This window comes from Camelus ferus, chromosome 9 (genome assembly GCF_009834535.1).
Source record: "Camelus ferus isolate YT-003-E chromosome 9, BCGSAC_Cfer_1.0, whole genome shotgun sequence".
Classification (NCBI taxonomy): domain Eukaryota; kingdom Metazoa; phylum Chordata; class Mammalia; order Artiodactyla; family Camelidae; genus Camelus; species Camelus ferus.
In genome coordinates this window covers 23,374,563-23,401,346 of record NC_045704.1, presented here as the reverse complement: position 1 = coordinate 23,401,346, position 26,784 = coordinate 23,374,563, and the positions used below count along the sequence as shown (strand labels likewise).

Genomic DNA, 26,784 nt, shown 5'->3' with positions numbered 1-26,784 from the left:
GGACATCCCCCAGCAGAGTTCAGGGAATAGGGGGAACAGTGCAACAGGAATGCTGGCCACTAGGTGTCACCAGGAGCCCACAGGACAGAAGAAGGGCCCCAGGTGAGGGACCAGAGCCTTTCGTCTCCCCAGGTTTGCTCCCTCCCACGGGCAGGAGGAGCTCCCTGGCATCTGACCATCCACTAGCCATGTCTGGCCTGTGGGGTGTCATTGCCCTATCCAGGAGATATTCTCAATGGAGGCTACCCTGTCCCCACCTCCTGCCCACACAGATCCAAGGCTGAGGAGAGAGCTTGTGAATGGTGGGGAAGCAGCACCAGCTCCTGGCCACCTGGCTCCTCCCTGGCCCAGATGCCTTGCTGCGGGGGTTGGAGGCTGGGAGCCCTTCCTGCTGGCACCTCCAGGCGAGCACTTTATGCGTCCGCCTGCCTGCCAGGTGACGGAGAAGGGCAGAGTCCCACTTATACCTGTCACCCATCCTTACCACCACGTCCCCATGCAGGTCCAGCTCGGCAGTTAGATTCCCACAGCCCCGCTCTGGCCCCTTTGGGCCTTCTTCAGCCTTTCCCCTGCCCCCTTAGGCCCAGTCCCCCCTTTCTTGCCATGAACTCACTTGTGCAATGCTCAGCAAGGACCTACTGTGTGCTAGGCAATGGGGATCCAGCCACAAACAAGACAACTGGACTCCACCCCAGAGAAATTTCCTGCTGTGGAATGCTAAAGTTGCCAGTGAATGAACCAGAGAGTTTGTGATGGGGACACTCTCACACAGGAAATCAATCATGGAGGCACTGGCAGGGCCATGGGGATGGCTGCTTTGGAAGGTCCCCAGGGAGGGCTTTTGTGAGTTGGTAATCAGGAGAATCAGTCATGTGAACACCGGAGGGCAGAACATTCAGGGCAGCTGGAACAGTATGTGCAAAGGCCCTGAGGCCGGAACAAGCTTGAAACTGTTATTAGTGAAACACGGAGGCCTGTGTGGATGGGGTTCAGTGATGGAGGTTGGAGGGTGGGAGAAAAAAGAGACTACAAAGGGCCTTTGGCCATGTTGCCCTCTTCTCCCCAAAGACACTCGATGTGGAGAGGTCCTAAGGGCCATCTCCTCTGTAGAGCAGTGGAGACTTCCTGCTGGGATGTGGCTGAAGGGCTGGTCCCATCTGGGGCGGGCAGTGGCTGATGAGGAATGGATGTCACAGCTTGTGGTGCATCCAGCAGGACCCAGGTCTCATATCTTTGTGGGCTGAGAAGCAGATAGAACCCCAGAGGGCCCTTCCCAGCTGGTCGAGGTCTCCCCATGGCAGGGCAGGGCTGGCCTGTCTCAGCACCTGGATAGGCTCCTGGACAGGGTCTTCTTGGCTGGGAGCAAAGTCAGAGTGGACAGGGCAGAGGGGACGGCAACAGAGTTCCTGTCTGGAGTCTCTCCACCGCTCAGCACCCTCTAGTGCCTCTGCACCCTTCAGAGTAAACCCAGAGACCTGCGGATGGCAATGACCTTCTATGCATCCCCTGTGCTCCCCTCATCCATGGTTCTCCTTGTCACCCTCTTGGCTCCAGCCACACTGCTCCTTAAGCGGCACACTTCTGCCTTGGGGCCTCTGGAATTGTTGTTCCCTCTGCCTGGATTGCTCTTCCCAGACATCCTCAGAGCCCCTTTCCTTACCTCCCTCAGGGCTGCTCAAATGTCACCTTCTCAGGAAGCCAGTCTCTGACTATTCCATTGCAAATCACGCCTCCTACCTCCATACTTTCTCTCTACTTTGTGCTGCTTTTCTCCTTGACCACCTTCTAAAATTCTGTATATTTTACTTATTTAGTTTTATTGCTGTCTCCCCTACTGCCCATACTAGACCAGAGTTGAATGGTCTGTTTTGTTTACTGAAGCACTCACCCCACCTCACCCAGTGCCAGCATATAGCAATGAACACTTGTCGAATGAATGAATGAATGAATGGGAATGAGTGGGCAAAGGCTGTCCCCATCCCTCTTGACCTCATCTGGCCACCACAGGACCATCCTTGGGCTTTAGCCTCCATCCCTCTGGAGCAGAACCACAGGACTAAACAAGGTGTGCCTGTCCCAGAGGTTCCCAGACTTTGTTGTGCTCTGCTTGGCCTGTTGTGGATCCTGCCACATCCCCTGGAGATGGCCCCCTCCAGGGAACTTCCTAGGGCCTATCTATGCTGGAAGTGGTGGGCCAGGCTGGGGCCAGGGTGGCAGAGTCACCACCCATGGCCCTGCTGGCCCATCTTATGCCCTAGTGAACTGTGTTTTACATCCAGCAAATCACATTTTATGGCTTCAGGCAAACACAGCAAGGTGTGGGATGCGGGCGTCACGGTGTGCCCGTGTGTTATGTGCAGGCACCGAGGTCGTGCAGGAGGACGCAGGAAGCCACACGTCAGGGAGAGACCAGCTGTGACGGTTCTGCCCCCAACCCCCCCGGGGGAGGAGCCGGTGGGCTGTTAGGTGGAGACGCCCTGTTACCAGGGTTTCCTTGTGTCCAGGCAGGAGTGGTGAGGCAGCACCTCCCCTGGGGGCCCCCTACATATATGCCCTTTTACTGGAGGGCGTGAGGTCAGCCTTCACCAGAAGCCCGGGCCCCAGGGGTCCCCTAAGGCTGCCTAGCTCTGAACTGGACCCTCTCTCTCCTCATTGCCTCTTCTGATTTCCAAGAGGTATTTATATCAGAACCCAACCTAAAGTAATATTGTTCTCCTGGCAGGAGATGATGGGGTTAAAGCCCAATGAAGTGTCCTAAAAGCAGATCTGACTGAGACACACTCAGAAATAGACTCCTTGAGCTGAAAGGTCAAAACTAGCCTGGAGATGTAAAATATTTTTGGAGAAATGTCTTCAAAAGCCCAATACTTAAAAGCAATGCTCTTTTGAGGAAGAAGGTGGGGGAGCTGGGAACATCAACTTTGGGGAGCCCTTGGAGAGACCTGAAGGAACCCCAGGGTTCTTTGGAGCAGAGTGTGAAAACCATACATCTCAACCCACTGCTCATTTCAGGGAGCAATCCCATGGCAGTGAAGGGGACCCCTTTCCCTGACAATGGCTTGTAGAGCCAGTCTGCAGTACCTGATGTTCCCAGCAGGGGTCACTGCTTTTGAGGAGACACTTCCCCACCCACCCCATGCCACACACCCCACCAGGCCCTGGTGGCATTGAGGAGTGCTCCAGACACCAGTGGGCCACGTGCCTCTGCCTCAGTGCCAGTGACCTCGAACCTAGGTATGCTTTGATCCAGGGGCCACCACATGCCTTCCCAGTGGACAGAGCTGCCCTCTGGCCATGCTGCCAGTTTGGCGGGGGCTGATCAGAAGCCCTCAGCTCCAGGACAGCTGCCAGGGCCAGGGCCAGGGCCAGGGCCATAGGGACCGGTAAAGGTTTCTGGCTAAGCCCGGATCAAGCCATTCCAAGGGACAGCTGGAGTGTCTCTGCAGTCAGCGCCTGGAAAGGGGCCAGCCCAGCCTCGAGCCTGAGCCAAACACATGTGAGTACACGCACACGGGCACACGCACGCACACAGAGCTCCCACATGTGCGCATAATCACACAGTTCACACGTGCCCACAATCACATGTTCACACATGTGCCCAGCACACATAAACACACAAATAACATGCACACACATACCAACAAGCACATGGATGTACACACATATGAATACACAGGCACACACACTCTTTCCTCTCCCTCCCCAGGCAGCCTCAAGGATGGATGGAGAAATATGTTTGGGTCCAACCTGTTTGGGGTGAGTTCGATTGGGGAAGGTGTCCCTTCTCCATCCTCTCGGTCATGGCGGCTCCTCCCTCCAGGCCAGCCTCATCCCAGCCTGGACTGGTGGGTGTATGTGTATGTGCGGGAGGATTTATGGGCAGCTGGAGTGTCTGGCCGCCTCTGGAAGGGCTCTGGGCAGAGGCTGGGGATGCGAGTGGGGTGGACGCGCTACATCTTCCTGGGGTGGGAGGGAGCTGGAACTGTGCCTGCGTCCTGTAGAAGCCAGCTGGGGCTAGGACCTAGGGGGGCTGCCTGACTCTGGGGTGAGCAGGTGAGCCTGGGGGAGGCCTTTGAGGTTCATTGAAGCTGTGCCCCCTCCGCCAGGAAGCCAGCGGCCCTCAGCCTGCCATTCTCTAGGAGAGGACGTTGGCTTTATTGACTCCTCAGTTCTGAGCCCTGCCAAGCCTGTCATCTCAGACCTGTGAGGGCTTCGGGGGCTGGAGCTCGCCGCCACTAGGTCCCTGTTGTCCCCTGGCCACACAGGCCCAGGCATGCTGGACCATCAGCCCAAGGACGATAACTGAAGTCACTTGTGGTATGACAATTGGTCCCCTGCCTGTCGAGGGACCTGGTGCCATGATGGGGGCTCTGTAGCCCCCGGCCCCTCATCCCAAAGAGTCTGCTCTGCTGAGTCCAGTTTGCTGACCAACCCATCCATGCCCACAGCCCTTGGCAGGGGACAGGGTTCTGTCACCTCCCCCACCCGATCAATACCTCCAAGGCTGCTGTCAGCAAATCTTTGACCTCTGACCCAGCCATGCACTGTGACCCCTGAACCTCTCGGCCTTTCCACCAATCCTTGCCCTGGTCTCTGGGGTGGATGAGGGGTGACCCCTGGCTCCAGCCCAGGCTGTGAGGGGAGGGAGTGTGAGGCCATCAGTCTCCATGGCCCAGCCTCTTCCCTTCAGTCCACACTCAGGGTTGCAGTCAGCTGCGGGCCTGGGGCAGGGCGGGGCTGGCTCTGTGAGGGGGCCCTGCCGGGCAGGGCAAGGGGCTGGGCCCTGGAGCTGCATACGCCGCCGACCAGCCGCGGGCTGTGAATGACGGATCTGTGGCTCTTTTGGGGCTAAGGGACCTTAGAGGTCCAGCCATCAGGGAAGGGCCCTGGGCTTCCGATCTCCTGTCTGAGGCCTTCTAAGACGCCCGCCTCCCTGCCCCCTGCAAACTGCATGCACCAGGCCCTGCAGCCAGGGCTCAGAACCCCTCCCTTCAGCACGGTCCTGGCTGAGAAGGGCCCCGGGACAGGAGGGGTGCAGCCAGGGATGGCTTGCAGCCCACGTTGGCCCCATGGCCAGGGCACTGCTTGCAGACCTCCAGGGGATGGAGGGACCTGACTTCTCCACCCAGCAGGTCACCTCCCTGCAGCTGTCCCCCCAGCCCAGAGCTGAGATCGAGGAAGAGGCTGTCAGAGGCCCCTGTCGTGCTACCTGGGTCCTGTCCCCTTTGGCTCAAGAGTCACAACTCTGGCCACCCTGTCCTACCCGCTTGGCCTGCTCCAGCCTGGGGGCTATTTGCCCCATTGTCCCAGCAAAATCTCCTCTGGACCCTGGGAGTCCTATCCTCTGAGCCACCCTGGAATGCAATTTGGGGAGTCCTGGGCTCCCAGGTGGACACCACTATCCCAAGACTGCCCCCAGAGGGTCTGGCTGGGACCACGGAACCTGCCAGTCACTCACCATTTGACCCTTACCTCCTTACCTTTCTTTGCACCTGGAGTGCCTCCACACTGGCTCCTGATTCTAAGAGGTAAACCCCTCCCCCATATGTGTGTCCTGAGGGCCACGGGGCCCAGCAGCCCTCTGACCTGGGTCTGTCTGGGTCTGCTATAGTGGGAGGGGCAATGGCTCAGAAAGTCTAGCAATGAGACTGCCCCCAGGAGAAGAAGGAGAGAAGGGGAGAGTGAGGAGGAAAGAAAGTGGGGAGAGGAACAGAGGATGACTAGGGGCTGCCCCCGAAGATGGGAGATGCAGCTGAGGGCTGTTTAAGGTGGGCAGGGACCAGGAAACAGGCTCAGAGAGGCAGGTAGGAGGAGCAGCCAGGAAGTGGGCTCAGGTGGGTCTGGCTCCAGGGTTGCCTCCCTGGGGCATTCTCAGGTGCCAGGAAGGCCGGGCCAGGCCAGGCCTGGGGCTGAAGACGGGGTGTGCAGGCCCAGGCTGGGCAGGTGTGTGGGCAGCAAGCCCTGAGGTCAGCAGGCAGGGCCGGGATGGGGTGTCCAGGAGGCCCCACTATAGCATCTGAGGTCCAGTTCCCACACGTGCATTGGCCACTCTGCCCCCCAGTTTCCTCTCGGCTGGGGGCCTGGACCAGTCAGGTGGGAAGTGCCTGCCTCAACCCAGCCATGGGGTCCTGGACTGGAGGAGGTAGCGGGGGGATCAGAGGCACTAGTGACATGTGCTGGGTGACCTGTCTCTGCCAGCCTTGGGCTAAGCCTGGCATCTGGTTACCCAACCCAGGGGATGGAGCTGGACTTGAACCCCAGGCTGGGAATCGCAGGCCACAAGTAGGAAGTCCTGCTGTGGGAGCAGACAAAACCCCACCAGTCTCTGGTTGGCACGTGGGCTGTGTGGGTCTGGGCCAGAGAGGGGAAACTCCCCCAGGCTTGCGAGGCCCCTGGGGCTTTGGGCAACATCTGGAGGGAGGGAGACATGTGGGTTCAGAGAGTGCCAGAACCCTGGTCCCTGAGGCGTGCCCATCCTGTGCTGCACCCCCAGGAGGTGGCCTCACCAGAGAACCCAGGTTCTTCCTAATTCTAGCCATCACTCCTGGGGCTCCTCCTGCACTCTGTGGAGTGTCTACACCCAACTGGTCAGCCTCACTCTGACACATGCACACACCACACACAGACTCCCCACTACACACACACAGCCCCCTACACACAGACCCCAACACAAAACACATAGACCCCCACAACACACCCAGACCCCTACAATACACACAGACCCCCACATAAAACACACAGACCCCCACAACACACCCATACCCCCACAACACACACATGGACCTCCCACACACCACACACAGGCCCCCACACACCACACACAGGCCCTCTCATACCTGATACAGCCCGGACACCACACCCCACACAGCGACACAGCCCATAGACACACGCAGACCATGCTTCGACCCTGCCCCCGCTTGCCACACGTCCAGCCCCACCACGCGCACAGACTCACAGGGCCAGACAAGTCACCCTGCAGGAGCCCTGGGGCCACACAGCCCTTCCCCCACCCCAGAGGTTCCTCAGCCTCCACTTGGCAGAAGCCAGAGCTCAGGGGAGAGCTGGGTGTCCTCGGCCGAATGCCTGATGGGAGAAATTCAGAGGGGAAGCCAGGGCTTCCAGGGGCACATCCTGCGGGGCAGGGACTTGTGAGGGGCTTTGGGTGCGCTCTAGGGTGGAGGGGTTGGATGCTGAGGCCTGAGGTGGGAGGGGTGTCCCTGCACGCCCTGCATCCTCAGGGTGGGATCTGTCACCTCCTTGGGACCGCTTCCAGACCAAATGCCTCCTTCCACCCTCCTGGGGTATGTGTGGGCGCAAGAAGCCCTGGTCTTTGATTCTCCACCCACCACTTCAGAGCTGAGCCAGCCTGGCCTGCTGGGCCCCCATCCTGCTGCCCTCCTGGCTTGGAACACAGGTGTTCTGATGGAGGCGTCCCTACATCTTGCGCCCAGAACAAGGGGCTTGGCCCACAGGGGTCACTCATGGCCTGGGCCAAGACCCACCATCCACTACAGGGCACAAGGCCTTCCTTCCCCAGATCCCGGGGCCAGGCCAGCCTCGGTTCCGTGACCCTGAACTGGTCAGAGCAGAGGTCCCATCGTGAGGAGCAGGCAGGGCCTCAGACACCTCTGACCCACTGCGTCGGCCTGACATTCCACCACTGGAGCAGGATTCTTCTGCCGTAAAGTGCCCAAGGCGCTCCTGGGCCGTTTGTGGAGTGGAGGGGGTGGGGTGCTGAGGGTGAGTGGGGCCCGTGTGAGGGGGGCTCCTGGGAGGAGTGGGTTTTTGCCAGTCCTGGTGGGGCTCCTCCCAGAATTCAGGCTTGGTGGGCAGTGGGATTCACCACAAGTGTCAAGGCTGCCACCCTTCCCTGGCCGGGGCCCAGAATGGCGGCGACAGGGTTGCAAAAGGAGCCAGCACTGGGCTCCGGCTCCTGCAGTGTTCCCTGGGGCAGCCTCAGCCCTCCTGGGCAGTCACTGCCCCCTGACATCACTGTCCCCCGAGGGTTACCACTGTCTGCCCCAGTCAGTGCCCACAAGCCTTCACTGCCAGCAGCCCACTAGAGAGCCTGGGGTAGGGTACAGTCCTCAGGGGTGCTGAGGGTGAGGGGTGCCTTCTCTCAGGAAGCCCACATCCCTGGCCTGGGTCTGGTTGGACTCCAGCTCTCATCCTGGTCAGCAGCGGGCCACCGTCTCCCAGCCCCAGGCTCAGGCCCTGGTGGAGGATGCAGAGGGGCCTGTTCGGGCAGGAGTCATGTTCACAGCCAGGGTAGGATAAAAATAGGAAGTGGTCTCCAGTGCCACGCGGGTGCCCGCCGGCCATTCTTCCCTGGTGTGGGGGTGGATCCTCCCGGGCAGGAAGGGCCTTAGTCACCCACCAACGGCTACCGGGAACCCTGCGCCCAGCCTCTGGGAAACGCTGCCGGCTGGCCTTCCAGCTGGACCCCTTGAGGCTGACTCAAAGGCCTACACTTCCCGGGGTGCCCATCAGGAACCAAACCATGCTGAAGCCATCTGCTTGTTATTTCTATGAATCTTCCCAGGACCCCTGCCAAGCAGACCCTGTTAACAGATGAGGAAGCCAAGACCCAGAGGTCTATTCAGGGTCCCAACAGCTAATAACTGGCAATGCCAGGACTTGAACTTGGGGTGATTTGGGCCCAGGGTCCAATTGTGAGGTGAGTGAGGTCCAGCCTCCAAGGCCTGGGCCAGGGAGCAGCTGGGAGTGTGAGGCCGAGTGAGCCCTGTGGGGTAGGAAGTCATCGGGGCAGCCTGAGGCTGGAGTCAGGGGCTGGTGTTGTCCACCCCCAGAGCCTTCTGGGTTTTGAAGGTCACTTCCCACCACCCAAGCATCCCTTGAGGACCTACTGTGCGCTGTGTGTTGTGCCAAGCCCTGGGAACACAGTGGTGAGCAAGACAGGCTCAACCCTGCCTCTGGGGAGCTGTCATTCTGTGAAGAGAGAACCATCAACTATAAACAAAGAAAGAAATGAAGTAATTTCAGCTTTTGAGAAAGGCCATGCAGGACATGAATCAGAGTGACGAGGGAGATGGGAGTGGCTGTGGGGGTTTAATCAAGGGAGTCAGAGGTGGTCTCTCTGCGAGATGATATTTAAGCCAAGACTTGAATGACAAGAAGGAGCCAACGCAATGACTATAAGGGGAAAGGGTGTACCAGTGGGAAGAGTGAGTGCAAAGAAAAATTTCAATTTCTGACCTTGGCTTTTACCACTTTTCCGTCCAAAGTGTCAATTCAAAGTGAAGCCGTTCTCCAGAAGGCAAGATTGGCCCACTGCCCCACTCTGCCCCACCAGTCATGACTTGCTTTGAAGACCCTCAGTCCTATTCTTGATCTAACAAACGCTGTCTTCTTACCACAGATGCTGCCTCAAGCCCACTTTTTGCACCCTGAATGCTTATTTCACTCTAGTGTAGTGGAGTATGGGATTCTTGGTGGAGAATTATTTCCCTGGGCACCTGGAATATACGATTCTCCAGTCTTCTGGTGTCCACTGCTACCAATGAGATGTCTGTTGTCAGTCTCATTTTCATTCCTTTGTGGTAATTCCTTGTTTCTTCCTGGGACGTTTAAGATTGTCTTTTTGTGCTTAATGTTCTGTAGTTTAACTATGATGTGACTTGGTTCTTATTTATCCTCCTTAGGACACGGTGTGCATCTTCAATAGGACTCATTCCTTAATTCTGGAAATTTCTCAACCATTAGCTCTTGAATTCTTCCTGTTTTCACCTTCTGGAATTCCTGTTATATGCATGTTGGACCTTCTTGGACCATCTCATTTTATCCTCCAAGAGTCTTAGCCTTTTTATTTTTCCTTGTTTTTATGTCTCTGTGCTAAGTTTTAAGATATTTCTTCAGATATGTCTTCCAGTTTCCCACCATAACTCATTTGCTGTATGATCCATCCACTGAGCTTTTATTTTATACTGTGATGACTATTTGATTTCCTTTGAAGTCTATCTGTTCTTTATTTTTAGGTAATATTTTTGTCATATTATCATGTCTTCCACACTCTCTTTTATCTCCTTAATACCTTTAAATATATTTACTATGTAGTCTTTATCAAATTGTTCTAGTAACCCTGCATCTAAGATCTCCTGCTGATGCAGTGGTTTGCTTTTTGGGGTCATTTATAATTTCTTTTTATCGTGAGCTCATCTTCACCAGGGATTTTTTTTTTCCTCTGTGGTAATCATCCTGGGTAGAAATGTCCATACAAAGTGAATAGAAGTAAGTTTCTCTCATGGTCCTTTATCATTTTTACATTAATTTCTAGATTTAGAGCTCTAGAATCCCTGGATTGCATAAATGTGAATCCTGTTCCATTTTTGGCTCTGGCTAGAGTTTTGGCTTCTTTTTTGGGTGGGGTGGGGAGATAGTTAGGTGTTTGTTTGTTTGTTTAATGGAGGGACTGGGGATTGAACCCAGGACCTTGTGCATTCTAAGCACACGCTCTACCACTGAGCTATACCCACCCCACTAGAGTTTTGGCTTCTTAAAGGTGACTTCTTTTTCTCACCCATTGTCCCAGGAGGATAGAAAGCTTTATTTCTTGGCTCAGCTTTCCAAGCCTTTGTATTGGGAAGCCCTTTCAGCCCTGGGCTTTACATGAGGATGTCAGCTCACCATCTCAGAGTCCAAGACACATATCCTGTCCCTGTGTCCTGCCTGATTCTGTAGTTCTTCCCAGTCTTTCCGGTTTATGACCCTGAGTGCCTCCAGGTGACTCGATTCATACCTGACAAGCACACCTCCTTGACCTTCCCCTGAATGAAACTTTCCAGCTTCAACATCCTTTTTCCCGTCCCAGGGCTTCCCTTTCTGGCTCCAGGTTCTGTGACACAGTGATGCCCACAACCCCAGAGGGCAGGCACATCCTTTAACTCCCAGGAACTCTGACCAGTTATGGTCTCTTTCGTCCATGACCTTCTAGCACAAAACTGCAAAACAGGCCAGTGGAGACCTGGGACTTTCAAGCCATGGAAGCCAGGGTCTTCTGATGTACCTAGATCACTGGTTCTCAACCTGGGACAATTTAGTCCTCCCAGGGGATACTTGGCAATGTCTGGAGACATTTTTGATTGTTGTGACTAGTGGTGGGCCAGGGAGTGAGGGTGGAGGGATGTTACTGGCGTTTTGTGGATAGAGGCCAGGGACGGTGCTAAATATTCCACCATGCACAGAACAGCCCCCAACAACACAGAATCGACTCTCCAGCCCAAAATGTCAACAGTGCCACTGTTGTGGGTTTTTTTTTTTTTTTCGTCTTTTTTTAGGGGTGGGGTTGAGGGCGGTAACTAGATTTAAGTATTTTATTATTTTTTAAATGAGGGTACTGGGGATTGAACCCAGGACCTCATGCCTGCTAAGCACACACTCTACCACTTGAGCTAGACTCCCTCCCATAACAGCGCCACTCTTGAGGAATCGCGATAGCCGCTTCTTTCCTCTATCAGGACTGGGTCCTGAATCCCAGGGGCTGAGCCCTGTGTTTGTGATGGGAGGGAGGGACAGAGGAGCAGCCTGAGACCCTGACCCAGGCTATTCCCAGGCAGGGGGTCCGAGGAGTCCTGCCCTAGGCTGAGAGTGTATCTGGAGGAAGAGTGCGTCTCATCAGACCGAAGGGACCCCAGATGCTCCGAGTGCTCCCAGCTCGCACACCAAGCCTCACCTGGGCCTGTGAGCCACGATGCCTCACCGTCTGCCCTGACTGCCACAAGGCCTTCTACTCGGCTCCCTCCCGAGTGCCGCCTGCACGCGCCAGCCACACGCGCCTGTGTGATGTGGGGAGCAGGCGTGCGTCGTTGGAGCAGGCCAGGCCCTACTGGGAGGCGGGGGTGAGGACATATCTCTGGTGCCATCTTTCCTGTTCTGATAAATAACTGATCTGTGGTTGAGGCAAGAAGGTCACCTCTGCCCAGGGAAGCTCAGGAGCAAACCACTTGTGACCGGTGGGACGAGCTCCGGGTGGGGGCAGCGGGAAGTCTGCCTTCCCTGGCCACCGGGCTGCTGGGGGCAGATTTCAGAAAAGGGAAGTGCTGAGCTGGGGCAGCGCTTCCTGTGGTCGCCGTGTCAGGGCATCGGGGCGGGCATGGCAAATCAGAGGGGCGGCTGCCCTGCCCCAGGAAGGGGGCGAGTGAGCCTTCCTGAGCGGGTCTGGGCCGGGGACCACGGCTAGGCAGCCTGCTGCTGTCTTCCATGGGCCAGGGCTGGGGGCCCTGGGATGCAGGGACTTACTGAAGTGCCCACAGGGCCAGGGGCCCCTGACTGGGGGTCTCCCAGTGCTCGGCTCTGCCCTCAGAATGAGGTCACCAGGGCATGGAGACTTGCTCCTCACCTCTCATGATCTCCAGACGCTGCCCATCCAGCACCTGCTCACGCAGTTCCCAGGCACCGAGGAAGGGCCTCCCCAGAGGCCTGCTTCCCCGTCCCCTCTGGGGAGCCCTCAGCCCATGGCTGGGCTGCTCTGTGGAACCCCCTTCCTCCCCAAAGACCTGAGCCCAGCAGCCTGTGCGAGCTGGCCCAGCTCCTGGTGCCGCTGAAGTGGGTGGCTGTCTGTGCCCTTGTGTCTCTTATTAGGGAGGAGCCTGGAGTCGGGGCCAGGGTGGAGGGAGGGGACCCGGCCTCCACGGCTCCTGGAACCCACCTTCCCTCCTCGAAGCATGACAAAGCATGAGCCCAGCCTCTGATCCCAGAGGAGAGCTGGGCCTGGGAGCAGAGAGGAGACCAGCCCCTCACTCCAGCCCCAGCACAAAGGGCTGCTGGCCTACTGCTCCCCTGGGTCCCTGCCGACCTCCTTCTAAGTTGAGTCCCTCCCATCCCACCTGACTGTCCAGCTTCACTCCAACCCCCCCAGATCTCAGCAGGATACAAATAAACTAAAGATAGAATAGTGAACCAAACAGACTTGGTACCCCTTTTAGAGCCTGAGGTCTAGTGATGGGATAAAGAATTAGACGGTCATAACAAATCACACTAGTGCTCTAAAAATGAAATTACAGGGACCTCTGCAAGGCACCTGTGCTGGTCTAGCAGGAGGCAGGAAAAGCACGCTGCTGGGGCACTATTCTGTCCTTTTTGCCCTGGCTGAGGCCCCATTCTGTTGGGCCCCGTGGTGGGGAGAGCATGGCTCCATCAGCCCCACAGTGATGCAGCCCTCAGCCCGGTGCCCCTCCAGAGGCCCTGAGGCCAGCAGGGGTGGGTGTGCGGTGGCGGGGGGGTCTGGAGCTGTGGCTCCCGACTCCCTGCTCCCAGTTGGGGCCTGTGCCCGGCAGGGGTTGGGTCCGCAAGACCAGTCCCGGCTCTGACCCAGGGTGTGTGGGCCACTGTGGGCAGTGCCCGGGGACGGCCAGGTCAGCCCACCCCCCACACTCTTGGCCTCTCCCTGTGCCCTCCTTTTTCACTCTCCCCGTCCCTCCTGACCTGAGGTCACCTCTTCTCTGTCTCTCTCTGTCTCTCTCTGTCTCTTCTATTTTTCTCTCTGTTTCGTAAGTCCTTCCACCCCCGAGGACTCCCAGCCCCTCTCTTTCTATATTTATTCATCTGTCAGCCTGTCTCTCTTGCCCTCTGTGTTTCTCTCCCCTTATCTCTCTGTCCCATCACCCTACCTGACCTGGCTCCTCCACGTCTGCCTGTGTCTCTATCTCTCTGTCTGCCTGCTTCTCTCTGCCTCTCCCTCTCCTCCCCGGCCCTCTCCCTTTCCCTCCCAGCTCACCCTCCCCCCTGATCTTCCTGAGGCTCTGCTGTCCAGAACCCCTGCAGGCAGCTCGGCTGGCCGAAGCCTTGGCAGGACCTGCTGGGGCCTTTCCTAGTCGCCCACGGGCCCTCGTCCTGTTATCAGTTGGAAATGAATCAGAGATTAGGAAACGGGGGAGTGGGGGTATTATCGCCTGGCGCACACGGGGCTCTCAGCTAATCTCTGGTGGCCCTGGGTTCGAGAGGAAATGCAATTGCAACACCGACCCCCTTCTTACCGTCACTGTCATGTCCGCGGTGAGGCGGTGGGGGATGTGGGCACAAGGTTGGAGGGGGAGAGGGAGAGGACCAAGGGCCAGGCCCCAGCCCCTGGAGGGCATGTGCACACATGCATACGTGCACACACACACATACACTTGGAGCCTCCTGGACCCTTGCACACCTCTCCTATCGCCAAGCTTTTTACCTCATCCCTCCACCCTCCTCTCTGGACGGCACCTCAGGCCATGTCTCAGCCCATTCTCCTCTTAGCAAGTGGGGTGGCCCCTCTCCTAACCAAGGCCTCCCGCGTGCTGAGGACCAGCCCACCATTGCAATGTGGCCCTCAGGTTTTTATGTCCAGCTGCTGTCCTGCTCCCTGCCCTCACCTCCCACCGCCACTCAGCTTTCTTTGCTTCTGCCACCCTGGCCTCCTTACCCCTCCTCCATGCCCCAGCTTTTGCACATGCTGTTCCCTGTGCCTGGAGAACTTTCCTCTCTCACCCACCTGGCTGACTCCCACAGTCCCAGCTCACTCAGCTTTCATGTCCCATCCTCAGAGCATCAAGGGTCCCCATCAGTGCCCTGTCTCAGGGGCTCTGGCCCCCTGTGCTCTGCCTTCACGGCATGGGTTTCCCTGTTACCACCAGGCTACGCTTTTTCAGGCCACTGGGCTACGCAGTGTGTACTGCCCACCCCTCCTCACAGTGGGTATGGTGAGGCAGGGATCACGCCCTCCCCACCCAACCAGTAGCTGGCCCGGGACCCGGCACGCTAGACAAAGTGAACAGATGTATAAACACACCCAGAGACACGGACACTCCCAGGTACACACACGGAAACGCAGCCACACCCACAGCAATGCACTGGAACTCCTGCACAGAGAGACACTCAGACTCACAGACATGGGCCTGCAAACCTAAGTACACAGAGACCCAGAGAGACCGAGACACACACATGTCCCCACTGTCCCCTATAGGCTTATTGCTTCTCATCAGTTGGTGGGCACCCCAGTGACCTGGTTCATGGGTGCCCTCAGTTCTGCCCCTCAAGTGGGATCCCCTGTTTGTGGGGGCCTCCTGGATTCTGTTGCCCTGGCCTTGGCTTCAGGGAACCCAGGTCACAGGCTCCCCAGGCTGGGTTCTCTGGGCCCTGATAGCGGGTCTCAAAGTATTAGTTCTTACAACAGGTAGCTTTCAGGCCCAACGCGTAGCACCACGGCCAGTATGAACTCACACGGAGGTTAACACCAGGGCAGAGCACTGGTTAACCTCTTACATGGCATTTTAAAGAAAAGTTACATTTCGGGAAAAGGGCTGGATCAGCACACACGAAGCTAAAGCTTGGTATTTTTCTCAGCAGCATTTTGCTCTTGGAATCACTGCTGAAGTTAATCCGGTTAGAGTTTCTGTCCCAGGCTCAAGGAGGTTCCAGCTGGAAACAGGCAGCCATGGTGGCAGATCAGGGGTGAGGGGCGGCAGGTCATGGAGAGGGCGAGTTTGGTGAGGGCAGATGGCAGGAGGGCAGCAGGCAGAGCCCAGAAGCTCGGGGCGGCCTCACCTGACTTCATCCAGGGGCAGGGGTGGAAGCCAGAAGTGGGGTGCAGAGGATGGGGCCTTGAGGCTTCAAGGCAGCTTGTCATCCAAAGCACCTACAGACAGCTTCTTTCTCTCCAAGGTGACTTCCCCACTACAGCGACCCTGCTCAGAAAGGCAGCGAGCCCTCCTCAGGGTTCTGCTCACCTCTGAGGCTCCCCGTATCAGTCCTTGTCTGGTGAGAGCTTGCTTCTTTGCTGTCACTAGCCTTGCACAAGAGAGAACTAGAACCATGTGTGCTGCACCCCTGTCATGCAGGGACGACACCAGGGGACGCCGCTGCGACCTGCTTTCAAATCAAAGGGCATCTCCCTAGTTACCCACCATCTGATCCTCCGCCAGCCAAACACCCCTTCCCCTGCCCAAGAAGGGAGCTCTTGAATTCTCCTTCCAGGGCAGCCTGCAGCTTCTGGGTCCTTCTATCCGAATTTCCAGTTTCCTTCGTCAGGCCCAGTCCTCGCCCTTCCCCGGACCCCACGTCCCCAGCCGCGTTGGCGGAAATGCCTCGCTTTGGGGAAGGCGGGAGGGGGGTCCACAGCACCCAAGTCTCTTGTGCACCGTTTCCTCGTCCCCCAGGGGGGACTGCTAGCTGGCCTAGCATCTCTCGGATGGAAATACTGACGACTCCTCCTCGGCTGATCTGAGAAACGTGAGAACAGGGCTGGGAAAATTGGCCGTTTTTGTGGTTTGGGGGTTTGAAGCAAGTTTCACAACTGATCTCCCAAGAACATGGTCCAGTCAGATGTGCTCCCCGCCCGGGGGCCCATTTCCCTGCTGGCTCCGGTGCTGACCGCCCGCCCGGCCGGGTCGCGAGGGGAGGGCCGAGGCCGAGGAAGGGGGCTGCACCCACCCGCTTGCCCCACCTGCTCCCCGCTTTCCCTCTTTGAGGGATGAGCACAAGGAGCTAAGAAGATGGAGCCGTTTGTTGGGGGGTTCTTGTGGTTTCTGCCTCGTTCTTCGGCATGGGGAGCGATATCCACTTGGCATCCCTCACTCCCATCTTGGAAATCTTTCTCAGATGCCTCTGGGGCAGCTATGCCCTTAAAGCTTTTATTTGTGGGGATCAGACGGCCAAGAATTTCTTTTGTTGCCATGATCTTGGGCTGGGGCTCACTAGCACGAGGTACTGGAGGGACCTGCTCTGGTTGTTCAGGGAGAGAGTGGGGACCCCAGGGAGGCACACCCAGCCCACCTCGGCTCCCCAGAACTTCTGCTGCCTCCCCAGCAGACAGCACCCAGCTGGGGTGGGGAAGGGGTCCTCTGCTTCCAAGTGGCCTGGCACCCCAGCCTGTCCTTCCACTCTGGGAAGTCCCAAGCTGCCTCAGGCCAGCTGGGGCAGAACTGAAATTGGTGACATCTGCCTTTCTGGCCCCTTGGCTCCAGCCTCCACCCACTCACCCCAGAGTCTTTCTGCAGGAGCTTCCAAACCCTGGTTGGAACAGCAGGCCACGTTCTTCAAGTGACTGCCACCCTCCCATCTTCCACACTCCCCACCCCAGCCTGAGCCCTGTGTGAGCCAGACGCTCCCCAGTCCTGGAGGATGGCACATGATTCTGCACGCTGTCGTCCCTCTGATCAGGGCACAGTGTCCTCAGACATAACATCTCCCACCCACATAGCAGAGGGCAGGCTAAGGCATCAGGACATGGTATGAGGCAGTGGTGTGTGTAGGACAGAGCCCTGACTTCCTGCCTCTTCTGAGGGGGCCAGGACAGTCCTGTGTCTAGTTACCAAGTGAAGGTGGGGCTGGGGACTTGCCATGTCCTGCAGGGCAGCTGGGAAAACAGAGCTGGGGCTGGGAGTCACCAGATTCACGGCCAGGGAGACAGCTGGCTCGTCCGCGAGCTAGGTCAGGGGAGTGGTCAGGTGGTCACACAGACACGGCGGGTTGGAGAGACTCAGGCCAACCCCGTGGAGAGTCCCACATGGCCACATGCAGGGGTCGGGGAGAAGTGGTATGGCCGGACACAGGTGCTTGGGTGGATGGGAAGATTCGAGCAGACCCACAGAGTCCTCTCAGTCAGAACCAGATATGCTTGGACAATTGAACACACCTAGGTGGGCAATTAGCCAGCATCTGAGAAACCCTGAGAGAGCCTGCCCTTTGGGTGTGTGTAGCTCGGCGGATGGGCCCAGTGGCTTCGGGGTCAGGCAGAGATACCCGGACATGGCTGCCGGGCCCAGCCCAAGAAGGCTGGGGCGCTCTGGGTGCGTCTGCCGGGTGCCTGTGTCCCCCTTCCCGTTCCCTATCCATATACCCCCTCCTAGCTTCCTGTTTCTGTTTTGGGGCCACAGAAACTTCCTCTTCTCATCAGGGCTCAAAATGGCTTGCTGGTCTCAGCTGGAGGCCCAGTGGGAGGTGGGTTGCCCCAGACCAAGGGACATCCACAAGAAGAGGGAGAGGGGGCCTCTGCGCCTCTGGGGGGATGGCGAGCCCACTGATGTGTGAACTGTGGTCCTTCCTGCAGCACTCCAGCTAGAGGCTTCCCCAGCTCCTTGGGGCTTCTGGTGTGAGCGTGGCTAGAGGCCAAGTTGGCTGGACCCTGCTGGAGCGACCTTGCGCAGTCACTGTCTCCCCTTCCTGCCGCAGACAGGGGACCCAGAGGGTTTCTTGCCCTCCCCTTCTTCCTGCTTCCTCCCAGGCACACTCACAATAGACACAGGCACTCATGGGCAGCACCACATCGGCCCACGGTGCACCCACACATGCACTCACACCCAGGCACACGCACACACACGTGCACGCATGCACACATGTGGCCCCACCAGGGGCAGAGCTGCAGCCTCCTGGAGGCTGAGGTAGCAGGGAGCCTGGCCTGGTGTGGGGAATGGCCCTGTGTGAGCATCCCTTGGTGAGGGGGGGTGTGTGCGGGTCTCTCTGGGTGAGCGTGTTTGGGGCACATCACCTCCGCCCAACAGCATCCTGCATGATGAGCAGAGCCTCTTCCTGCAAATGAAGCTGGATTGTGTCCAGTGGAGTCTCTGAGTTCACCCTCAGGGGCCCAGGGTGAGGGACCCTTTGAGGGGTGCCTCACGTGAATGTGGGGGATGGTCATGCCGAAGGCTCAAGGCGTGTGTGACAGGGCTGCCAGGAAGGGTACGCAGGGCAGTCCTCAAGTTGCCACCTGTGACCACCTTGATCCACTGGGGACGTGAGGTCATGGGCATCTCAAGAGTACCCCGGGCCTGGGTGGGGCGGGGGGGTGAATGCTGGGCAGAGCTGCTGAGAGGCTGAATTTGCAACCACTTCCTTGCTCACCCAGTGCTGACCTGGGATGGCGCTGAGGATTCTGATGCTGTCCTCCCAGGGGCTGGGCAGGGGTCAAGTTCAGGACAGTGCCACGCCCCCAAAGCTTCTGTGCAACATTTCCTGAGCACATGCACACCAGGCATCTCCTTCACTGTCCATGACCGTGATTGTCATGTACAGGTGAGCAGGCTGACGCCACGTGGTCAGGAGGCTGTGGCTCCAGGACCCAAAGACGGTGGCCACACTGCACGATGGACCTGGCCACCTCCCTCCCTGGGGATGGCCCCATAGGGAGACAGAAGTAGGGAACTCAAGAGCCCTGGGTCACCAGGTTCCACTCCTCGGCACCTGGCTTGTGCTCCCATTAGTACGGAAGGGAGGCAGTAAAACAAACACTCAACTGATTGTTTACACCGAGGTCTCAGGGCCATAATTAAGAAGACTGCAAGAATCAGGCGTTTATCTGCCGGGTATCTTGAGGAGCCTCTGAAGAGGAAACATCCTGGAGCATCTAATGAAGGAAAGTTGGATGGGTTTTAAGACTTTTTCAAGCCCTGAAAGAATAGGCCTTTGTTGCCAGCTCCCCTCCTGTGGCAGCCTGCCTGGTCCCTGGACTCCAGCGGCTGCCCCAGGCCAGGGGCAGGACCGGGCGGCCCCAGCCCTTGCAGCCCCCATCCTGCTGGGCTGAGCCCCCAGGCCTTGCCCACTAGCTGGCTCCTCCTCCTCTGCTGGCTGTGGGCAGGACCCCAGGAGTGGGGTCCAAAGGATGCCCCCTCCCCCACCCTCCATGCCCCACTTCACCCTGCCAAATCCTGACATCCACCTTCGGTGGGCTCTGTAGCCAGCCTGAAGCCAAACCCAGGTGGGGGTGACGTGCGGCTGGCATTGAGAGGTGACCTCTGATTGCCCAAAGCCCTTCATTAGCTAACTCCATGCCACATCTGCCAGTTCTAGGCCAGCCCCTGTCTCAACCTCTGCACCTTCACTAAAGCTATTCCTTCCACCCACAATGCTTTTCCCTGCTCCTTATTCCCCAGCAAATTTTTACTTATATTTTAAGACTTTGCCTGGGGATCACTCCCTGCTGGAGCCTTCTCTGCACTCCAGGCCGGGTTCCTGGACCCTCATCTGTATTCCCTCAGCTAAATGGTCTCCATGCATCCTGGGTGTGTGTCCTGTGAAGGAGGTCTGGGTGTCAAGCCAGCCCTGTGCCTGGCACAGAATTTGTAAGCACTCAATTCTTTAGATACAAAAAAACTAAAGGAAGAGTGAGTAGGGGCAGCCATGTCACCCGGTGACAGAGTGTAAACCCTGGGGTCCTCATCACCGCTCTTCTCTGAGAGAAGCACTGTTCATGTCACTTTACAGAGAGGAGGACAGAGCTGGGGGCAGAGAAGATTTGCCCACAGCCAGTCAGACAGTGGGTGGAGAGTCCAGGGAGGCGAGCAGCAAACCTTTTCTTTAAAGGGCCGAGGTGGTACATTTTTTAGACTTCGTGGGCCATTTGGTGGCGGCAACAATCACTCTGCTGTGACTGCAGGGCGAGAGCAGCCACAGACAGGGCATAAATGAAGGGGCATATCTGTGTTTCAATAAAACTTTATTTATAGATTTCATATCATTTTCATGTGTCACGAAATACGATTCTTTTTTTTTTTTTCCTAACCATTAAAAAAGTGTAAAACATCATTTGCTCATAGGCTGTACAAAAACCAGCAGCAAGCCTGACTCAGGCTGCGGCCTGGGGTTGGCCGATCCCTGGTCCAGGGTGAGAACCAGGCTCTCCCCGCTCTGAGACCAGCCTGGTCAGGCACCCCCTGGGGACCCTCCCACTCAAACATGGTGTGTGCACCATAAATGGAGAAAGCAAACAAACAAGGGAGCTAACCAACCAGCTAACCAGTTAACTCAGTCCTGATCTCCTGGGTTCAGAGTGACCCCTTCCCATTGCTGGGCTTTCTAGACCTGATTGATCCTTTGTCCGCTGACCTATTCCTGTTGACCTCTTGCCCAACCCCCATCTTTCTGAAATCTGCCCAGGCCTCTCATCAACCCTCGAGCTGCCCGAAATGGTGAAGAGAAGACTGGAAGTGCCTAGAAAGTTTTAACAGGCACTCATCTCTCCCAGGCTAAAAGTGCCACCTGGCAGAGGAGGGCAGGGTGACTGTGTGTGTTGGGGAGAGGTCTTCAGAGCTGAGAGTGGGGTTCTGGCGGTACCTTGCTGGTGGAGCAGGGTTGTCCAGGCAGGCAGACGACAAATTTCAGGCAGCAGGGTGTTCTAGATAAAGGTTCTGGGAGCAGGAGCTGTCAGAGTGCATGGCCACAGTAAACCCAGGGGAGTGGATATAAGGGGTTCCTCTCTGTACTGGGCTGGGAGCAGCCAGGATAGAGTCTAATCCCATCAGGAGCAAGGGTGTGGGTCCTAATCTTGGTCCTAGCCTTGACCCATTCTGCTAGGCCTGCCTGTGTGGTGTGAGTGAACCAAGAGGCCCCCAGGAGGACCTGATGCCCGTCATAGGCCTGCCCCTACACCTGACTCATGGCCCCTCCTATTTCAGGCTCATGCATTTGGGTTCAGCATTGTCCTGCCTCGATCATTCATTCATTCAACAAACATCGGTGTACCTCCCACCAACTACCTGCCTGACAGGTCCCCTTCAGGTTTCAAATAATACAGACATGGTCCTGGCTTCTTGGAACTGGCACCCATCCAGCAGGGAAGACAGATGATGGACAAGTAAGTGAGGCCAAGAACAGGGCCATTTTTAAGAGCACGAGGACTGGGAGTACCGCATAGCAGGGTGATGTAACTGGGCAGTGACTGGGGGCTGCTTCAGGAGGGCCTCCTTGGGATGGGGGCAGCAGAATGCAAACCTGAACAAGGGAAAGGGCCAGTCAAGCACAGACCTAGAGGGAACCACAGTGCAAAGTCCTGGGGCAGGAGCAAGCTTGAGGGACAGCCCCAAGAGAGGGGCCGATGAGGAGCACGGGGGCAGGGCGGTGGCCAGGCCACATGGGACCTTACAGGGCTCTGTGGGGAGGGCAGCAGATACAAGGGAGTGGAGAATCTTTGGGAGGCCAGGCCGGGAATGTGATCAGATTGACATTTGCAAAGATCCCCGGGTGCTGCTGAGAATGGGAACCGGCGGGCAAGACGCCTGTCCTCAGGTGTCCTAGGAGGCTGGTGTGTGGATAGGAGTTTGAGTCCTGCTGGGGATTCAAGGGCTGGGTCTCCTGCTGGAGCAGGCGCAGAAGGCTGGGCGGGACTGTGGGCGGTGGGCAGGCCCCGAGACTCCTGCTCTTGGCCTGGCTCTGGCGTTGGCTTGGCGTGCGGCCGCGGGGGAGCTGTGTGTGGGCACGTCCCAGGGCTGCCCGCCCGCCGCCCCGGAGACAGGAGCCTTAGGCAGGCTGGCTCGCCTGAGCCTGGATCTCAGCACTGTGGAGTGAGGCAGGTTGCAGGGTGGCAGGGGCCTCCCTGGAAGCCAGCCCAGAGGACAGAGAGCTCCTCCACCCTCACCAGGCTGTTGTTGGCCGTCCAGCCCCTCCGCATTGAGTGCCCACTGTGGGCCGGACACAGCTCTGTCCCAGGGTCTGTGTAGCCAGGCAGACCTGCAGGAAATGGGTATCTGCTTCTGGTCTGATGGGTGCGTCATTTGCATCTGATGGAGGTCCCCTCCCACAGGTGGGCAGTGGGCACCTCTAGCTCCAGCCCAATCCTGGCTGAGGGGTGCCAGTCCCCATTTCCCCAGTGGTGCCAGTACATTCTGGGCAGTATCTGGCCCCAAAGACAGAACACTGTGTGAAGTTCGAGTACTCAGTCCTGGTCTCAAACTTCCTGGGGTGCCGGGACTGGTCTCCTGGGTGCCCTGAGGCTGGTGTCTTAAAGGGAGGGCACCAAACAATGGGAAGGCCACGGGTAAGAGAGCAGAGTGTGTGGGTGTGTCTGCGTCTGTGTGTATGTGTGGGAGCCTGGGGTGTGTGCAGTGTGTCCATGTGTAATTGTGACCAAGTGCTTGTGCATGCGCACATGTGAACTGTGATGACGCATGGGGGCTTCTGTATCTGTGTGCATGTGTGTGTGTATCCGTGTCTGAGTGTGGGTGTGTGTGAGACTGGAAGTAGGGTGTCTTCAAGTGCACGTGTGACTGTGAGCATGTGATGTGGGTCTGTGTGCACCTGTGTGCAGATCTGTGTCTGTGAATGTGAATGTGTGTGTGTGTGTGTGTGTGTGTGTGTGTGTGTGTGTGTGTGTGGTCTGCGCTCCCGGGGCTGGTGTGGCTCAGGCCGTGTCCCGTGGCCTGTTTTCCTTTTCCCCCGCCCTCCTTCTCGGCAAGTGTTGACTCAGGGAGGGACGGGCAGCCTTCGTTCAGGATTTCCTGGTTGGGAAAGTGGTGTCTTGAAAAGGGAACAATTGTACCCTGAAGTGGCCGCTGAAGGGTCTGGGCTGTGCAGAGCTCCATGGGGCCCAAGGCTGCGCGCCTGCCTGGGCTGGGTTTCCAGAGGCAGGAAAGACTTTGCCCCTGAGTGGGTGTGGAGGATGTGCCCTAGAACCCTTCCCAGTTCTCTGTGCATGGGGGCCACACAGGTGGGGGGCTCTGGGCCTAGATGCCCCCTCGATAGCCTGAAGGGGAGGATGGCACAGTGCGAGTGAAGGGGACCCTCCAGGACCCCCAGGCACTGGCTGTCCCAGGTCCCTCACTGGGCTGGGTCAGGACATCTGGTTCCGCTGCCCACTTTATCCCTCCACGAGCCCCATCCACCAAAGCCTCAACATAAAAACAAAAATCTTTGAGGCTGATGGTGTCAGTCTAAGAGTGAGTGAGAAGCCCCAGGACAGCTCCACCGTGGGGGACCCGCCTGAAGCGTTGCCTCTCTCAGGAGCTTTGGCCCCACTGAGGGCTCCTGAGAAATGCAGAGTCCTGGGATGTGCGGACCTGCTGAGTCAGTCCCTGGGCTTCAGCAAGGTCCCCTCCAGGTGCTGCTGTCACCTTCCAAGAGAGGCACGGGGTGGGTCGAGCCTCCTTCCCCGTCACCCAAGTCCCCCTGGTGAGACCTGCGTCTGGGGTCAGGATGGGGGCTAGGCGGCTCTGGGCCAGGAGGCTGAGGGGGCGGGGCCCTGGGAGGCCTGGCTGAATCCGGAGAGGTGGATTCTCCCTTCTCCAACCACAGTGTCAGGGCCTAATCTGTAGGACAAAGCGGGGATTTGCGGCCCAAAGGCTGCTAATTCGGTTACAGCCCTTCTGTCAGCGCCTGCTCCCTGGAGAGGGAAGATGCTCTCCCCAGGGCACAGGGAGCCACCTGTCTTGGCTCCTTTGGGACGGTGGGGACTCAGCCGATGCCCGGGAACTCAGCTGAGCCTATGCAGGGTCAACACAAGCAACAGTCCCTTTGATGAGGGGTCCTCAGAGAAACTCCAGTCCTCGGGTGAGCTCAGGCCCAGGGTGCCTGTCCCCCACAGATACTGCCACCAAATCTGTCCCTGGCCAGAGAAACAGGCTTCACCCTGGCAGGAGTCGGGGAGGAGGGTGTCAGAGTCACTGGGGGCTGTAGAGGCCATGTCTTCTGAAGCCGAGGGGAAGGGAGCACCCCAGGGCAGAGTGGCAGCAGGGGGTGGTGCCTGGGCTCCAGTCTCCGGCCTACACCACACCGGGCCGTACGAGCCAGGTGGCCGTTAATAATTAACCCAGGGCCTGGGCCTTGACCTCGTGGGCCTCTGAGTAAACAGGCCTTTCTGGCCAAGCGTCCTCAGCCTGCTGGGCCCCTCATGGCCTCTCCGCCCCTTGACCTCTTTTGGCCTCGTGGTCCAGGTCTCCCTCCCCCTCCTCTCTGCCGAGCTGGCGCAGCAGTCAGTGGTCTGGATGTTTGGGCCCCTCTGACCCCCACCGGGGGTCGGCCTACTCCCTATTCCAGCCCCAACAACTATTCTCTCTGCACCCTTCTCCCGATGCCTCCGGCCTTTGAGGTGGGTGCCCCTTCTTGGACTACGATCTGCCGATGAAGTGTCTCGGCCTCCCTCCTCAGTCCCTGCGTTAGCACCGCTGGGGCTTGCTAAGCTGGGAGCCTCCAGCCCAGCTGTGAGTCCGTCAGCACTGAACTTCTGTGGCTGGAGCAAGGGCTCGATACGATTCTTGTGGACACTGATGTGTGGGACCTGCCTCCCAAGACTGACCGGTCGGCCTGGGTTGGGTACCCCAGGCCAATAAGTCAGACTCTTGCAGGCAGGCAACATGCGGCTTAAGTTGCATGAACACCCCTATGTAGACAAGTCAGGATCAGCTGTCAAAAGTCTCGTGTTCTAACTCCAGCTCTGCCCTGACGTGTGTGACCCTGGGCCAGTCCCGTGACTCTCCAGGCCTCAGCTACCCCATGTGTATGGTAAGAAACGGCACAGAAATCCCAGGCCTGCCAGCTGCAGGATTCTAGATCCCGTTCTGGCTTGACGTGAGACTTAGGACAGGAACACTGCGTGTCCCACCCTGCCTCAGATACCCACTCGCGGACAGAGCCATCTGGGGCCCTGTGTTCCGGGCTGCCCAGCGTCTGTCTACCTCCTTCCTCTAGGGCAGCCCTGGTGCTTCTTTGGGGAACCAGCCTCCTCTCTCTCTCAGACCATGTGGTTCAGGCAGAGCTGCCCCAGCCTGGGCCTCCGGAAGTGGATCACGTGCCCTGGGCCTGACCAATGGGCGTCAGCCCTGAGGCTTCTCCTGGAAATACTGGAGAAAATCATTTTCTTTTCCCTAGGTGGCAAAGCAGGGGAATGTAAGCCTAGAGGACGTCCTGCTGGGAGCCTGCCGGAAGGTGGATGAGCACAAAGGGAAGCAGAGCTGGGAGAGGGACACGGATTAGCACAGCTGAGATCCAGCTGTGCCTGAAGTTGGTACCGTCCTGGACTCTTCCATCACAAGAGCTGATAAATGTCTCCTCTGCTCAAACCAGTGCAAATTGCGTTTCTTTCCCAATCTGCACATTCTCACACCCGATTCAGACCATGTAGAGAAGATGCCACAAACGCACAGTAGCTGCACGTACACAAAGCTGCTAAACTTCTGCAGAGAAAATGTGAATGAAGAAGGGGGCCAGTGAGGAAGCCGGCCTGGCGGCAGCGAGGAATTAAAGGAGGAATTAGTGAGAACAAGGAAGGGCTAGGCCGGGCCAGGTGGTGACAGGCAGAGAGCTTGGTACCCAGGTCTCCTGGGAGTCATTGGAGGTTCTGGGTGAGGGGATAATGGGCAGGTAGGTGAGGCTGACAGGCTAGAGCTCACCAACCAGGGAACAAATGTGAATGCTTGTACATGCAGGTACGTGCGTGCGTGCACACACATGCACTGAACTTTGTATGCAACATTCTGTGGCCCTCTCTGGGAGCCTTTGAGTCCCTGTTCCCTGCAGAGGCCTGGAGCTGACCCTGCACATGAGTGGGTCAGAGGCCTCTGGTCAGTCAGGTCCCCTCCACCCAGAACTGGGTGGTTCCTGGGAGCCCAACGACTACTTGAGTGGGGGCGATCCAAGGAGAAGGAGCTGCCTCTTCTGCTCCCCCGTAGGGCGGGAGGGACTTCTGGGTCCCTGGAGGAGGCTGCCTCATGGGGTTCCACGACTCTGGGCAGTTGAGGGTCCTAGACGCAGAGGACTTCAGACACATGGCACACACCATACACGCACACAGACCCACACAAACACACACGATAGGAACAGCACACAGATGACACACTCACAGAGGGCCATACAGCATGAGCCCTGGGGTGGGGAAGGTGGGGGGGCCTCTGTGTGGGCAGGGAACAGAGAGGGAACCCCACCTCCAAGGCTCCTGCCGGACTCCTGGGCTCTGGCAGGGGCAAAGCCTCTTTAAGAATAGCTGGGACCTGCTGGGTTGGGGTGCTCCCCAATCTGCTCCTCTGATGCTGTCTCGCTCCGTTCCTCTTCCTTTATCTGCTTTGGCCTTGCCCTGTTTTGGCCCCTTCCCCATCTTCG

General features: G+C 57.8%; 1 long non-coding RNA gene and 1 other non-coding gene across 2 annotated transcripts; one reads left to right on the top strand and one right to left on the bottom strand.

The window, feature by feature from the left end:
* Window positions 1-3,349: 3,349 nt before the first annotated feature.
* On the top strand, window positions 3,350-25,748 carry LOC116666069. The gene is made up of 3 exons (XR_004322944.1): window positions 3,350-3,496; window positions 3,707-3,756; window positions 25,558-25,748. It is a non-coding gene; the product is annotated as an uncharacterized LOC116666069 (long non-coding RNA).
* On the bottom strand, window positions 10,422-10,493 carry TRNAS-AGA. The gene has a single exon. It is a non-coding gene; the product is annotated as a tRNA-Ser (tRNA).
* Window positions 25,749-26,784: the final 1,036 nt, after the last annotated feature.